Source organism: Leiobunum rupestre, assembly GCF_980474605.1.
Source record: "Leiobunum rupestre chromosome 9 unlocalized genomic scaffold, qqLeiRupe1.1.hap1 SUPER_9_unloc_1, whole genome shotgun sequence".
Taxonomy (NCBI): domain Eukaryota; kingdom Metazoa; phylum Arthropoda; class Arachnida; order Opiliones; family Sclerosomatidae; genus Leiobunum; species Leiobunum rupestre.
This window is the reverse complement of record NW_028324280.1, coordinates 72,937-88,324: the sequence shown is the minus strand read 5'-3', so window position 1 is coordinate 88,324 and position 15,388 is coordinate 72,937. Positions and strand designations below refer to the sequence as shown.

Genomic DNA, 15,388 nt, shown 5'->3' with positions numbered 1-15,388 from the left:
TTATTTAATTTCGTGGTTTGTTTTGATATTTTGTATTTTTGGGTTACTCCCCTAATCCATGCGGCTGTCCCATGATAAAACCTTCTATAAAACATTTTCCAAAAGTCCTTTTTTAGATTCAACTATTTAAATTACATTTAAGATTAAAATTTAGAACAAAAAATATATTTCACAATTAGAATTTGTTAATAAAATTTTAACTTTGGACTTCATTCCAAAACCAGAAAAGGCCATTTCAGAGTGGATTTTACCGCGGAAATGTTTTTGTTTAGAGATAAACGTTAGTTAGTTAGTTAGTTAGTTAGTTAGTTAGTTAATTAGTTAGTTAGTTAGTTAGTTAGTTAATTAGTTAGTTAGTTAGTTAGTTAGTTAGTTAGTTAGTTAGTTAGTTAGTTAGTAAGTAAGTAAGTAAGTAAGTAAGTAAGTAAGTAAGTAAGTTAGTACTATTTTAAGTACAAGCCTTAAGTAGAATAAAATGAAAACCAATTTTCTCGCCATTTTATTTTGTTCAATTTTGATACTAACATGTATTTTATTCACGGAAAGATGCTGCCAGTTGTTAAAAAAAGGCCAAGAGTTGACCGAAATAATATTATCGTCTGGGCGAACTTTTAATTGCATAAAAAAGCAGCGTCAAAATGATAGGATGAAGGTATTTTCCTGTTAAAAGACGCAAATCCCATCCCGCGAAAATAAATGAGTAGCCAACGGCACGCGGTGTTCCCAGGTGGTCTCCCTCCCAAGTACTGACCGCGCTCGACGCTGCTTAACTTCGGTGATCAGACGAGAACCGGTGTATTCAGCGTGATATGGCCGTTGCCGCTAGAGTGTAATTGATAGCGGTGGACAAGCCGCGACTAGCCAGGTCCTGGTAGGTTGGTGATCGCCGAGGGCCACCGGCTGCATGCGGCTCCAATAGAACGTTCTATACACTCTTTTTAGAAACGTTTACTGGGCGCCGATATTATCGTACAGACAACCAACGAGCAAGCCCTTTACCGCAGAAATTTCATCCCCCCCCCCCCCCCCCAAACCAGTTTTTTCATCACCCTCCCCGTAGACTGTAAGGTGATGGCGGTCGATTGGGAAGGCGCGTTTACGAATCTATAAAATTGGTGTGGTGTGCTTTCCCCCTTTGGAGTTCGGAGGAGGTGAAGGTTTGGCCGGTTTTTCGTCTTAGAGAAATATATTTATCTGGCAAACCCGTAAGAAATTGAGAGCAGTCAATTTTTATTAGTAGCGTAGTTGCTAGCCTAGGCTTCACATATTTCCGGCTTTGCTTTCCGCGCCTTTTTTCTTATTTTAAATGATTTTTGTAATAAATGTATGATGGCAAATAAGAAAAATTCTAGAAAATACTAGTCCCAAATCCACGTGTTTAAGATGAAACTTAGATCATGAAAATATCCTTAACCCCAAACATACTTCAACACCTAGGGTGCCTCCTACAACTCCTAAAAGATACGTCTCTAAAATATTCATATAAAGACAGGACATAAGCCGAATTCTCTTAAACCAAAGAATAACAAAAGTTGTTAGTCCTGCTGAACCAGCTCTATAGTCTGTATGAAAAGTGACCGGTTATGGTCCACTTTTATAGAACGCTCTATTCGCTTATAATAAATTTTTCCTAAATGGTCATTTAAACGCGTTTGACGTTTCACGTAGAATCTAGTACACTTAATACGTTATTTATGGTCCTATAAACCACCATTTAGATTTTTTTTCCATACGGCCCGGTAAAGTGGCCCACTCTACTGTCTCTAGCCGATGACCCCAAAAGTGCCAGTCCGGGCCTGGCGGTGTACCTCTATTTCACGGATTCAAGATATCGTCTTCTCCTTTGTTCGCGCGATGGCTACAAACGTTGTCATCTCCCACCAGGACCAACATTCGGTGACGTAATTATGAAATATTTGAAATGCTCGAATTCTCTCTTTTTACTTTGTTAAACAGTGACGGCTCCTAGCGGGTTATCGCTTCTCGGCCTTTTGGCTAAGATCAAAGTGTAGTATCTGTTCTTATCAGCTTAATATCTGATACGGGTCCCATCGGGGCCCAAGATATTAAACTTATTTTTGGACGGCGGCGGAGTGGTCGGAGCTTGCTCCACCTCCGCCACGGGTCGGCCTGGTATTGCAGTAAATCCGGGATCGGCCCACTTCTCTCTTGAAATCAAAAATCAAACGCTCTTATAATGGCGCACTGCGCAACACAGTATTTCCGGGAAATGTTATTTGGCTGTCTTTATATATATTTCTTTATTATAATATATTGCCCCTCTGACGTCATAAGTGGTAAAATCCTTATTGTCGAATAGTTAATAATGAAGAATCGGAAAGATTCCAGTTTTTGAATTTTCTTTTACCTAGTTATACACTCTTTTTCGCGGTATTTTCACGGAGGATAGGAAGGGAGGCGAAGTAGGAGGGATGAATGGCGGCAAGATTGCGGCAGCTACGCTACGTCTAGCCGCCATTTTTCCGAAATTTTCCCGCCGCTAAGCTTCTTACAAGGATGCTGCCGCGTTCATCCCTCCTACTTCGCCTCCCTTCCTATCCTCCTTGGTATTTTCCTGGGCGCGTCCATGCTTGGTTTTCCCCCTTTCAGTCCTCTCCTCCATTATGGATACCCAAGGAGTGGATGCTAGACTCCCCGTTTAGGGCAGAGGCAATGGCCGACGAGCGGGAGGCAAGTAAGAGGGGTAAAATAAAGGCGCGAAAAGAGGTTGTTCTGTGTTATTCCTGTGGTTTTATTCGTAACCCAAGGTTCGTAAATCGTGCATGTTCTAAGTGGTTGGCTGAAGGAACCGGTTTTCATAACGTAAATTCGCGGGTTTCGGTATGGTGGGTAGAGACAGCGCGCCCCTCATTTTTAGGTCATTGGGTTCCAGCCAAGATGTTCCGCGTAAAGAGAAAACACGAAATAAGCCCCTCTCCATTTTTTCTCTCTTCCCGTCTTCCGTGGACAGTGAGTCGCCGCCGGGGGCCCGCCGCCCGCGGCAGCTACATTACCAAGATATAAAGTGGCAAGGCTTATTTTTGGTAAGTACAAAATCATTTATTATATATTGCTCTATAATTAACTATATTTGGAATTAAACATTTTTGTTCTATTTATCTCAAAGTCATGATTATTCCTAACATTAATAGTATTAAACTTAATATGATATATCTTTTGTTAAAGTAGATTAGGAATTTATAATTTTAATATTTATAGAGGAGTTCGGATTTAAAATGTTATATTTTTTTAATAATGATCTCAAAGATCTGACTTTTGAAATGTTTGTTACTTTTTCTAAGTATCAATAAAACATGACATTAAATTTATATTGTGCCAAGGTTCATTTTTATATTTTACATAAACTACATCACCTAAAACAATTAATAGATAAAAGTTAGCTATATTATTTTGTTTAAAAAATATATCTCTGTCTCCGTTTTATTATTTAATTTCGTGGTTTGTTTTGATATTTTGTATTTTTGGGTTACTCCCCTAATCCATGCGGCTGTCCCATGATAAAACCTTCTATAAAACATTTTCCAAAAGTCCTTTTTTAGATTCAACTATTTAAATTACATTTAAGATTAAAATTTAGAACAAAAAATATATTTCACAATTAGAATTTGTTAATAAAATTTTAACTTTGGACTTCATTCCAAAACCAGAAAAGGCCATTTCAGAGTGGATTTTACCGCGGAAATGTTTTTGTTTAGAGATAAACGTTAGTTAGTTAGTTAGTTAGTTAGTTAGTTAGTTAATTAGTTAGTTAGTTAGTTAGTTAGTTAATTAGTTAGTTAGTTAGTTAGTTAGTTAGTTAGTTAGTTAGTTAGTTAGTTAGTAAGTAAGTAAGTAAGTAAGTAAGTAAGTAAGTAAGTAAGTTAGTACTATTTTAAGTACAAGCCTTAAGTAGAATAAAATGAAAACCAATTTTCTCGCCATTTTATTTTGTTCAATTTTGATACTAACATGTATTTTATTCACGGAAAGATGCTGCCAGTTGTTAAAAAAAGGCCAAGAGTTGACCGAAATAATATTATCGTCTGGGCGAACTTTTAATTGCATAAAAAAGCAGCGTCAAAATGATAGGATGAAGGTATTTTCCTGTTAAAAGACGCAAATCCCATCCCGCGAAAATAAATGAGTAGCCAACGGCACGCGGTGTTCCCAGGTGGTCTCCCTCCCAAGTACTGACCGCGCTCGACGCTGCTTAACTTCGGTGATCAGACGAGAACCGGTGTATTCAGCGTGATATGGCCGTTGCCGCTAGAGTGTAATTGATAGCGGTGGACAAGCCGCGACTAGCCAGGTCCTGGTAGGTTGGTGATCGCCGAGGGCCACCGGCTGCATGCGGCTCCAATAGAACGTTCTATACACTCTTTTTAGAAACGTTTACTGGGCGCCGATATTATCGTACAGACAACCAACGAGCAAGCCCTTTACCGCAGAAATTTCATCCCCCCCCCCCCCCCCCAAACCAGTTTTTTCATCACCCTCCCCGTAGACTGTAAGGTGATGGCGGTCGATTGGGAAGGCGCGTTTACGAATCTATAAAATTGGTGTGGTGTGCTTTCCCCCTTTGGAGTTCGGAGGAGGTGAAGGTTTGGCCGGTTTTTCGTCTTAGAGAAATATATTTATCTGGCAAACCCGTAAGAAATTGAGAGCAGTCAATTTTTATTAGTAGCGTAGTTGCTAGCCTAGGCTTCACATATTTCCGGCTTTGCTTTCCGCGCCTTTTTTCTTATTTTAAATGATTTTTGTAATAAATGTATGATGGCAAATAAGAAAAATTCTAGAAAATACTAGTCCCAAATCCACGTGTTTAAGATGAAACTTAGATCATGAAAATATCCTTAACCCCAAACATACTTCAACACCTAGGGTGCCTCCTACAACTCCTAAAAGGTACGTCTCTAAAATATTCATATAAAGACAGGACATAAGCCGAATTCTCTTAAACCAAAGAATAACAAAAGTTGTTAGTCCTGCTGAACCAGCTCTATAGTCTGTATGAAAAGTGACCGGTTATGGTCCACTTTTATAGAACGCTCTATTCGCTTATAATAAATTTTTCCTAAATGGTCATTTAAACGCGTTTGACGTTTCACGTAGAATCTAGTACACTTAATACGTTATTTATGGTCCTATAAACCACCATTTAGATTTTTTTTCCATACGGCCCGGTAAAGTGGCCCACTCTACTGTCTCTAGCCGATGACCCCAAAAGTGCCAGTCCGGGCCTGGCGGTGTACCTCTATTTCACGGATTCAAGATATCGTCTTCTCCTTTGTTCGCGCGATGGCTACAAACGTTGTCATCTCCCACCAGGACCAACATTCGGTGACGTAATTATGAAATATTTGAAATGCTCGAATTCTCTCTTTTTACTTTGTTAAACAGTGACGGCTCCTAGCGGGTTATCGCTTCTCGGCCTTTTGGCTAAGATCAAAGTGTAGTATCTGTTCTTATCAGCTTAATATCTGATACGGGTCCCATCGGGGCCCAAGATATTAAACTTATTTTTGGACGGCGGCGGAGTGGTCGGAGCTTGCTCCACCTCCGCCACGGGTCGGCCTGGTATTGCAGTAAATCCGGGATCGGCCCACTTCTCTCTTGAAATCAAAAATCAAACGCTCTTATAATGGCGCACTGCGCAACACAGTATTTCCGGGAAATGTTATTTGGCTGTCTTTATATATATTTCTTTATTATAATATATTGCCCCTCTGACGTCATAAGTGGTAAAATCCTTATTGTCGAATAGTTAATAATGAAGAATCGGAAAGATTCCAGTTTTTGAATTTTCTTTTACCTAGTTATACACTCTTTTTCGCGGTATTTTCACGGAGGATAGGAAGGGAGGCGAAGTAGGAGGGATGAATGGCGGCAAGATTGCGGCAGCTACGCTACGTCTAGCCGCCATTTTTCCGAAATTTTCCCGCCGCTAAGCTTCTTACAAGGATGCTGCCGCGTTCATCCCTCCTACTTCGCCTCCCTTCCTATCCTCCTTGGTATTTTCCTGGGCGCGTCCATGCTTGGTTTTCCCCCTTTCAGTCCTCTCCTCCATTATGGATACCCAAGGAGTGGATGCTAGACTCCCCGTTTAGGGCAGAGGCAATGGCCGACGAGCGGGAGGCAAGTAAGAGGGGTAAAATAAAGGCGCGAAAAGAGGTTGTTCTGTGTTATTCCTGTGGTTTTATTCGTAACCCAAGGTTCGTAAATCGTGCATGTTCTAAGTGGTTGGCTGAAGGAACCGGTTTTCATAACGTAAATTCGCGGGTTTCGGTATGGTGGGTAGAGACAGCGCGCCCCTCATTTTTAGGTCATTGGGTTCCAGCCAAGATGTTCCGCGTAAAGAGAAAACACGAAATAAGCCCCTCTCCATTTTTTCTCTCTTCCCGTCTTCCGTGGACAGTGAGTCGCCGCCGGGGGCCCGCCGCCCGCGGCAGCTACATTACCAAGATATAAAGTGGCAAGGCTTATTTTTGGTAAGTACAAAATCATTTATTATATATTGCTCTATAATTAACTATATTTGGAATTAAACATTTTTGTTCTATTTATCTCAAAGTCATGATTATTCCTAACATTAATAGTATTAAACTTAATATGATATATCTTTTGTTAAAGTAGATTAGGAATTTATAATTTTAATATTTATAGAGGAGTTCGGATTTAAAATGTTATATTTTTTTAATAATGATCTCAAAGATCTGACTTTTGAAATGTTTGTTACTTTTTCTAAGTATCAATAAAACATGACATTAAATTTATATTGTGCCAAGGTTCATTTTTATATTTTACATAAACTACATCACCTAAAACAATTAATAGATAAAAGTTAGCTATATTATTTTGTTTAAAAAATATATCTCTGTCTCCGTTTTATTATTTAATTTCGTGGTTTGTTTTGATATTTTGTATTTTTGGGTTACTCCCCTAATCCATGCGGCTGTCCCATGATAAAACCTTCTATAAAACATTTTCCAAAAGTCCTTTTTTAGATTCAACTATTTAAATTACATTTAAGATTAAAATTTAGAACAAAAAATATATTTCACAATTAGAATTTGTTAATAAAATTTTAACTTTGGACTTCATTCCAAAACCAGAAAAGGCCATTTCAGAGTGGATTTTACCGCGGAAATGTTTTTGTTTAGAGATAAACGTTAGTTAGTTAGTTAGTTAGTTAGTTAGTTAGTTAATTAGTTAGTTAGTTAGTTAGTTAGTTAATTAGTTAGTTAGTTAGTTAGTTAGTTAGTTAGTTAGTTAGTTAGTTAGTTAGTAAGTAAGTAAGTAAGTAAGTAAGTAAGTAAGTAAGTAAGTTAGTACTATTTTAAGTACAAGCCTTAAGTAGAATAAAATGAAAACCAATTTTCTCGCCATTTTATTTTGTTCAATTTTGATACTAACATGTATTTTATTCACGGAAAGATGCTGCCAGTTGTTAAAAAAAGGCCAAGAGTTGACCGAAATAATATTATCGTCTGGGCGAACTTTTAATTGCATAAAAAAGCAGCGTCAAAATGATAGGATGAAGGTATTTTCCTGTTAAAAGACGCAAATCCCATCCCGCGAAAATAAATGAGTAGCCAACGGCACGCGGTGTTCCCAGGTGGTCTCCCTCCCAAGTACTGACCGCGCTCGACGCTGCTTAACTTCGGTGATCAGACGAGAACCGGTGTATTCAGCGTGATATGGCCGTTGCCGCTAGAGTGTAATTGATAGCGGTGGACAAGCCGCGACTAGCCAGGTCCTGGTAGGTTGGTGATCGCCGAGGGCCACCGGCTGCATGCGGCTCCAATAGAACGTTCTATACACTCTTTTTAGAAACGTTTACTGGGCGCCGATATTATCGTACAGACAACCAACGAGCAAGCCCTTTACCGCAGAAATTTCATCCCCCCCCCCCCCCAAACCAGTTTTTTCATCACCCTCCCCGTAGACTGTAAGGTGATGGCGGTCGATTGGGAAGGCGCGTTTACGAATCTATAAAATTGGTGTGGTGTGCTTTCCCCCTTTGGAGTTCGGAGGAGGTGAAGGTTTGGCCGGTTTTTCGTCTTAGAGAAATATATTTATCTGGCAAACCCGTAAGAAATTGAGAGCAGTCAATTTTTATTAGTAGCGTAGTTGCTAGCCTAGGCTTCACATATTTCCGGCTTTGCTTTCCGCGCCTTTTTTCTTATTTTAAATGATTTTTGTAATAAATGTATGATGGCAAATAAGAAAAATTCTAGAAAATACTAGTCCCAAATCCACGTGTTTAAGATGAAACTTAGATCATGAAAATATCCTTAACCCCAAACATACTTCAACACCTAGGGTGCCTCCTACAACTCCTAAAAGGTACGTCTCTAAAATATTCATATAAAGACAGGACATAAGCCGAATTCTCTTAAACCAAAGAATAACAAAAGTTGTTAGTCCTGCTGAACCAGCTCTATAGTCTGTATGAAAAGTGACCGGTTATGGTCCACTTTTATAGAACGCTCTATTCGCTTATAATAAATTTTTCCTAAATGGTCATTTAAACGCGTTTGACGTTTCACGTAGAATCTAGTACACTTAATACGTTATTTATGGTCCTATAAACCACCATTTAGATTTTTTTTCCATACGGCCCGGTAAAGTGGCCCACTCTACTGTCTCTAGCCGATGACCCCAAAAGTGCCAGTCCGGGCCTGGCGGTGTACCTCTATTTCACGGATTCAAGATATCGTCTTCTCCTTTGTTCGCGCGATGGCTACAAACGTTGTCATCTCCCACCAGGACCAACATTCGGTGACGTAATTATGAAATATTTGAAATGCTCGAATTCTCTCTTTTTACTTTGTTAAACAGTGACGGCTCCTAGCGGGTTATCGCTTCTCGGCCTTTTGGCTAAGATCAAAGTGTAGTATCTGTTCTTATCAGCTTAATATCTGATACGGGTCCCATCGGGGCCCAAGATATTAAACTTATTTTTGGACGGCGGCGGAGTGGTCGGAGCTTGCTCCACCTCCGCCACGGGTCGGCCTGGTATTGCAGTAAATCCGGGATCGGCCCACTTCTCTCTTGAAATCAAAAATCAAACGCTCTTATAATGGCGCACTGCGCAACACAGTATTTCCGGGAAATGTTATTTGGCTGTCTTTATATATATTTCTTTATTATAATATATTGCCCCTCTGACGTCATAAGTGGTAAAATCCTTATTGTCGAATAGTTAATAATGAAGAATCGGAAAGATTCCAGTTTTTGAATTTTCTTTTACCTAGTTATACACTCTTTTTCGCGGTATTTTCACGGAGGATAGGAAGGGAGGCGAAGTAGGAGGGATGAATGGCGGCAAGATTGCGGCAGCTACGCTACGTCTAGCCGCCATTTTTCCGAAATTTTCCCGCCGCTAAGCTTCTTACAAGGATGCTGCCGCGTTCATCCCTCCTACTTCGCCTCCCTTCCTATCCTCCTTGGTATTTTCCTGGGCGCGTCCATGCTTGGTTTTCCCCCTTTCAGTCCTCTCCTCCATTATGGATACCCAAGGAGTGGATGCTAGACTCCCCGTTTAGGGCAGAGGCAATGGCCGACGAGCGGGAGGCAAGTAAGAGGGGTAAAATAAAGGCGCGAAAAGAGGTTGTTCTGTGTTATTCCTGTGGTTTTATTCGTAACCCAAGGTTCGTAAATCGTGCATGTTCTAAGTGGTTGGCTGAAGGAACCGGTTTTCATAACGTAAATTCGCGGGTTTCGGTATGGTGGGTAGAGACAGCGCGCCCCTCATTTTTAGGTCATTGGGTTCCAGCCAAGATGTTCCGCGTAAAGAGAAAACACGAAATAAGCCCCTCTCCATTTTTTCTCTCTTCCCGTCTTCCGTGGACAGTGAGTCGCCGCCGGGGGCCCGCCGCCCGCGGCAGCTACATTACCAAGATATAAAGTGGCAAGGCTTATTTTTGGTAAGTACAAAATCATTTATTATATATTGCTCTATAATTAACTATATTTGGAATTAAACATTTTTGTTCTATTTATCTCAAAGTCATGATTATTCCTAACATTAATAGTATTAAACTTAATATGATATATCTTTTGTTAAAGTAGATTAGGAATTTATAATTTTAATATTTATAGAGGAGTTCGGATTTAAAATGTTATATTTTTTTAATAATGATCTCAAAGATCTGACTTTTGAAATGTTTGTTACTTTTTCTAAGTATCAATAAAACATGACATTAAATTTATATTGTGCCAAGGTTCATTTTTATATTTTACATAAACTACATCACCTAAAACAATTAATAGATAAAAGTTAGCTATATTATTTTGTTTAAAAAATATATCTCTGTCTCCGTTTTATTATTTAATTTCGTGGTTTGTTTTGATATTTTGTATTTTTGGGTTACTCCCCTAATCCATGCGGCTGTCCCATGATAAAACCTTCTATAAAACATTTTCCAAAAGTCCTTTTTTAGATTCAACTATTTAAATTACATTTAAGATTAAAATTTAGAACAAAAAATATATTTCACAATTAGAATTTGTTAATAAAATTTTAACTTTGGACTTCATTCCAAAACCAGAAAAGGCCATTTCAGAGTGGATTTTACCGCGGAAATGTTTTTGTTTAGAGATAAACGTTAGTTAGTTAGTTAGTTAGTTAGTTAGTTAGTTAATTAGTTAGTTAGTTAGTTAGTTAGTTAATTAGTTAGTTAGTTAGTTAGTTAGTTAGTTAGTTAGTTAGTTAGTTAGTTAGTAAGTAAGTAAGTAAGTAAGTAAGTAAGTAAGTAAGTAAGTTAGTACTATTTTAAGTACAAGCCTTAAGTAGAATAAAATGAAAACCAATTTTCTCGCCATTTTATTTTGTTCAATTTTGATACTAACATGTATTTTATTCACGGAAAGATGCTGCCAGTTGTTAAAAAAAGGCCAAGAGTTGACCGAAATAATATTATCGTCTGGGCGAACTTTTAATTGCATAAAAAAGCAGCGTCAAAATGATAGGATGAAGGTATTTTCCTGTTAAAAGACGCAAATCCCATCCCGCGAAAATAAATGAGTAGCCAACGGCACGCGGTGTTCCCAGGTGGTCTCCCTCCCAAGTACTGACCGCGCTCGACGCTGCTTAACTTCGGTGATCAGACGAGAACCGGTGTATTCAGCGTGATATGGCCGTTGCCGCTAGAGTGTAATTGATAGCGGTGGACAAGCCGCGACTAGCCAGGTCCTGGTAGGTTGGTGATCGCCGAGGGCCACCGGCTGCATGCGGCTCCAATAGAACGTTCTATACACTCTTTTTAGAAACGTTTACTGGGCGCCGATATTATCGTACAGACAACCAACGAGCAAGCCCTTTACCGCAGAAATTTCATCCCCCCCCCCCCCCCAAACCAGTTTTTTCATCACCCTCCCCGTAGACTGTAAGGTGATGGCGGTCGATTGGGAAGGCGCGTTTACGAATCTATAAAATTGGTGTGGTGTGCTTTCCCCCTTTGGAGTTCGGAGGAGGTGAAGGTTTGGCCGGTTTTTCGTCTTAGAGAAATATATTTATCTGGCAAACCCGTAAGAAATTGAGAGCAGTCAATTTTTATTAGTAGCGTAGTTGCTAGCCTAGGCTTCACATATTTCCGGCTTTGCTTTCCGCGCCTTTTTTCTTATTTTAAATGATTTTTGTAATAAATGTATGATGGCAAATAAGAAAAATTCTAGAAAATACTAGTCCCAAATCCACGTGTTTAAGATGAAACTTAGATCATGAAAATATCCTTAACCCCAAACATACTTCAACACCTAGGGTGCCTCCTACAACTCCTAAAAGGTACGTCTCTAAAATATTCATATAAAGACAGGACATAAGCCGAATTCTCTTAAACCAAAGAATAACAAAAGTTGTTAGTCCTGCTGAACCAGCTCTATAGTCTGTATGAAAAGTGACCGGTTATGGTCCACTTTTATAGAACGCTCTATTCGCTTATAATAAATTTTTCCTAAATGGTCATTTAAACGCGTTTGACGTTTCACGTAGAATCTAGTACACTTAATACGTTATTTATGGTCCTATAAACCACCATTTAGATTTTTTTTCCATACGGCCCGGTAAAGTGGCCCACTCTACTGTCTCTAGCCGATGACCCCAAAAGTGCCAGTCCGGGCCTGGCGGTGTACCTCTATTTCACGGATTCAAGATATCGTCTTCTCCTTTGTTCGCGCGATGGCTACAAACGTTGTCATCTCCCACCAGGACCAACATTCGGTGACGTAATTATGAAATATTTGAAATGCTCGAATTCTCTCTTTTTACTTTGTTAAACAGTGACGGCTCCTAGCGGGTTATCGCTTCTCGGCCTTTTGGCTAAGATCAAAGTGTAGTATCTGTTCTTATCAGCTTAATATCTGATACGGGTCCCATCGGGGCCCAAGATATTAAACTTATTTTTGGACGGCGGCGGAGTGGTCGGAGCTTGCTCCACCTCCGCCACGGGTCGGCCTGGTATTGCAGTAAATCCGGGATCGGCCCACTTCTCTCTTGAAATCAAAAATCAAACGCTCTTATAATGGCGCACTGCGCAACACAGTATTTCCGGGAAATGTTATTTGGCTGTCTTTATATATATTTCTTTATTATAATATATTGCCCCTCTGACGTCATAAGTGGTAAAATCCTTATTGTCGAATAGTTAATAATGAAGAATCGGAAAGATTCCAGTTTTTGAATTTTCTTTTACCTAGTTATACACTCTTTTTCGCGGTATTTTCACGGAGGATAGGAAGGGAGGCGAAGTAGGAGGGATGAATGGCGGCAAGATTGCGGCAGCTACGCTACGTCTAGCCGCCATTTTTCCGAAATTTTCCCGCCGCTAAGCTTCTTACAAGGATGCTGCCGCGTTCATCCCTCCTACTTCGCCTCCCTTCCTATCCTCCTTGGTATTTTCCTGGGCGCGTCCATGCTTGGTTTTCCCCCTTTCAGTCCTCTCCTCCATTATGGATACCCAAGGAGTGGATGCTAGACTCCCCGTTTAGGGCAGAGGCAATGGCCGACGAGCGGGAGGCAAGTAAGAGGGGTAAAATAAAGGCGCGAAAAGAGGTTGTTCTGTGTTATTCCTGTGGTTTTATTCGTAACCCAAGGTTCGTAAATCGTGCATGTTCTAAGTGGTTGGCTGAAGGAACCGGTTTTCATAACGTAAATTCGCGGGTTTCGGTATGGTGGGTAGAGACAGCGCGCCCCTCATTTTTAGGTCATTGGGTTCCAGCCAAGATGTTCCGCGTAAAGAGAAAACACGAAATAAGCCCCTCTCCATTTTTTCTCTCTTCCCGTCTTCCGTGGACAGTGAGTCGCCGCCGGGGGCCCGCCGCCCGCGGCAGCTACATTACCAAGATATAAAGTGGCAAGGCTTATTTTTGGTAAGTACAAAATCATTTATTATATATTGCTCTATAATTAACTATATTTGGAATTAAACATTTTTGTTCTATTTATCTCAAAGTCATGATTATTCCTAACATTAATAGTATTAAACTTAATATGATATATCTTTTGTTAAAGTAGATTAGGAATTTATAATTTTAATATTTATAGAGGAGTTCGGATTTAAAATGTTATATTTTTTTAATAATGATCTCAAAGATCTGACTTTTGAAATGTTTGTTACTTTTTCTAAGTATCAATAAAACATGACATTAAATTTATATTGTGCCAAGGTTCATTTTTATATTTTACATAAACTACATCACCTAAAACAATTAATAGATAAAAGTTAGCTATATTATTTTGTTTAAAAAATATATCTCTGTCTCCGTTTTATTATTTAATTTCGTGGTTTGTTTTGATATTTTGTATTTTTGGGTTACTCCCCTAATCCATGCGGCTGTCCCATGATAAAACCTTCTATAAAACATTTTCCAAAAGTCCTTTTTTAGATTCAACTATTTAAATTACATTTAAGATTAAAATTTAGAACAAAAAATATATTTCACAATTAGAATTTGTTAATAAAATTTTAACTTTGGACTTCATTCCAAAACCAGAAAAGGCCATTTCAGAGTGGATTTTACCGCGGAAATGTTTTTGTTTAGAGATAAACGTTAGTTAGTTAGTTAGTTAGTTAGTTAGTTAGTTAATTAGTTAGTTAGTTAGTTAGTTAGTTAATTAGTTAGTTAGTTAGTTAGTTAGTTAGTTAGTTAGTTAGTTAGTTAGTTAGTAAGTAAGTAAGTAAGTAAGTAAGTAAGTAAGTAAGTAAGTTAGTACTATTTTAAGTACAAGCCTTAAGTAGAATAAAATGAAAACCAATTTTCTCGCCATTTTATTTTGTTCAATTTTGATACTAACATGTATTTTATTCACGGAAAGATGCTGCCAGTTGTTAAAAAAAGGCCAAGAGTTGACCGAAATAATATTATCGTCTGGGCGAACTTTTAATTGCATAAAAAAGCAGCGTCAAAATGATAGGATGAAGGTATTTTCCTGTTAAAAGACGCAAATCCCATCCCGCGAAAATAAATGAGTAGCCAACGGCACGCGGTGTTCCCAGGTGGTCTCCCTCCCAAGTACTGACCGCGCTCGACGCTGCTTAACTTCGGTGATCAGACGAGAACCGGTGTATTCAGCGTGATATGGCCGTTGCCGCTAGAGTGTAATTGATAGCGGTGGACAAGCCGCGACTAGCCAGGTCCTGGTAGGTTGGTGATCGCCGAGGGCCACCGGCTGCATGCGGCTCCAATAGAACGTTCTATACACTCTTTTTAGAAACGTTTACTGGGCGCCGATATTATCGTACAGACAACCAACGAGCAAGCCCTTTACCGCAGAAATTTCATCCCCCCCCCCCCCCCCCAAACCAGTTTTTTCATCACCCTCCCCGTAGACTGTAAGGTGATGGCGGTCGATTGGGAAGGCGCGTTTACGAATCTATAAAATTGGTGTGGTGTGCTTTCCCCCTTTGGAGTTCGGAGGAGGTGAAGGTTTGGCCGGTTTTTCGTCTTAGAGAAATATATTTATCTGGCAAACCCGTAAGAAATTGAGAGCAGTCAATTTTTATTAGTAGCGTAGTTGCTAGCCTAGGCTTCACATATTTCCGGCTTTGCTTTCCGCGCCTTTTTTCTTATTTTAAATGATTTTTGTAATAAATGTATGATGGCAAATAAGAAAAATTCTAGAAAATACTAGTCCCAAATCCACGTGTTTAAGATGAAACTTAGATCATGAAAATATCCTTAACCCCAAACATACTTCAACACCTAGGGTGCCTCCTACAACTCCTAAAAGGTACGTCTCTAAAATATTCATATAAAGACAGGACATAAGCCGAATTCTCTTAAACCAAAGAATAACAAAAGTTGTTAGTCCTGCTGAACCAGCTCTATAGTCTGTATGAAAAGTGACCGGTTATGGTCCACTTTTATAGAACGCTCTATTCGCTTA

The 15,388-nt window shown here is 39.3% G+C and overlaps 9 non-coding genes across 9 annotated transcripts; 4 read left to right on the top strand and 5 right to left on the bottom strand.

Annotated features, from left to right (window-relative positions):
- Positions 1–702: 702 nt before the first annotated feature.
- Positions 703–821, bottom strand: LOC149920844 (5S ribosomal RNA). The gene has a single exon (XR_016477678.1). It is a non-coding gene; the product is annotated as a 5S ribosomal RNA (ribosomal RNA).
- A 1,154-nt stretch (positions 822–1,975) lies between these two features.
- On the top strand, positions 1,976–2,167 carry LOC149920843 (U2 spliceosomal RNA). The gene has a single exon (XR_016477592.1). It is a non-coding gene; the product is annotated as a U2 spliceosomal RNA (small nuclear RNA).
- A 1,979-nt stretch (positions 2,168–4,146) lies between these two features.
- LOC149920842 (5S ribosomal RNA) lies at positions 4,147–4,265 on the bottom strand. Its single transcript, XR_016477673.1, has one exon. It is a non-coding gene; the product is annotated as a 5S ribosomal RNA (ribosomal RNA).
- Positions 4,266–5,419: 1,154 nt separating this feature from the next.
- LOC149920841 (U2 spliceosomal RNA) lies at positions 5,420–5,611 on the top strand. Its single transcript, XR_016477591.1, has one exon. It is a non-coding gene; the product is annotated as a U2 spliceosomal RNA (small nuclear RNA).
- A 1,979-nt stretch (positions 5,612–7,590) lies between these two features.
- LOC149920840 (5S ribosomal RNA) lies at positions 7,591–7,709 on the bottom strand. The gene has a single exon (XR_016477662.1). It is a non-coding gene; the product is annotated as a 5S ribosomal RNA (ribosomal RNA).
- A 1,151-nt stretch (positions 7,710–8,860) lies between these two features.
- On the top strand, positions 8,861–9,052 carry LOC149920839 (U2 spliceosomal RNA). The gene has a single exon (XR_016477590.1). It is a non-coding gene; the product is annotated as a U2 spliceosomal RNA (small nuclear RNA).
- A 1,979-nt stretch (positions 9,053–11,031) lies between these two features.
- Positions 11,032–11,150, bottom strand: LOC149920838 (5S ribosomal RNA). Its single transcript, XR_016477651.1, has one exon. It is a non-coding gene; the product is annotated as a 5S ribosomal RNA (ribosomal RNA).
- A 1,152-nt stretch (positions 11,151–12,302) lies between these two features.
- On the top strand, positions 12,303–12,494 carry LOC149920837 (U2 spliceosomal RNA). Its single transcript, XR_016477589.1, has one exon. It is a non-coding gene; the product is annotated as a U2 spliceosomal RNA (small nuclear RNA).
- A 1,979-nt stretch (positions 12,495–14,473) lies between these two features.
- On the bottom strand, positions 14,474–14,592 carry LOC149920836 (5S ribosomal RNA). Its single transcript, XR_016477640.1, has one exon. It is a non-coding gene; the product is annotated as a 5S ribosomal RNA (ribosomal RNA).
- Between the last annotated feature and the right edge of the window lie 796 nt (positions 14,593–15,388).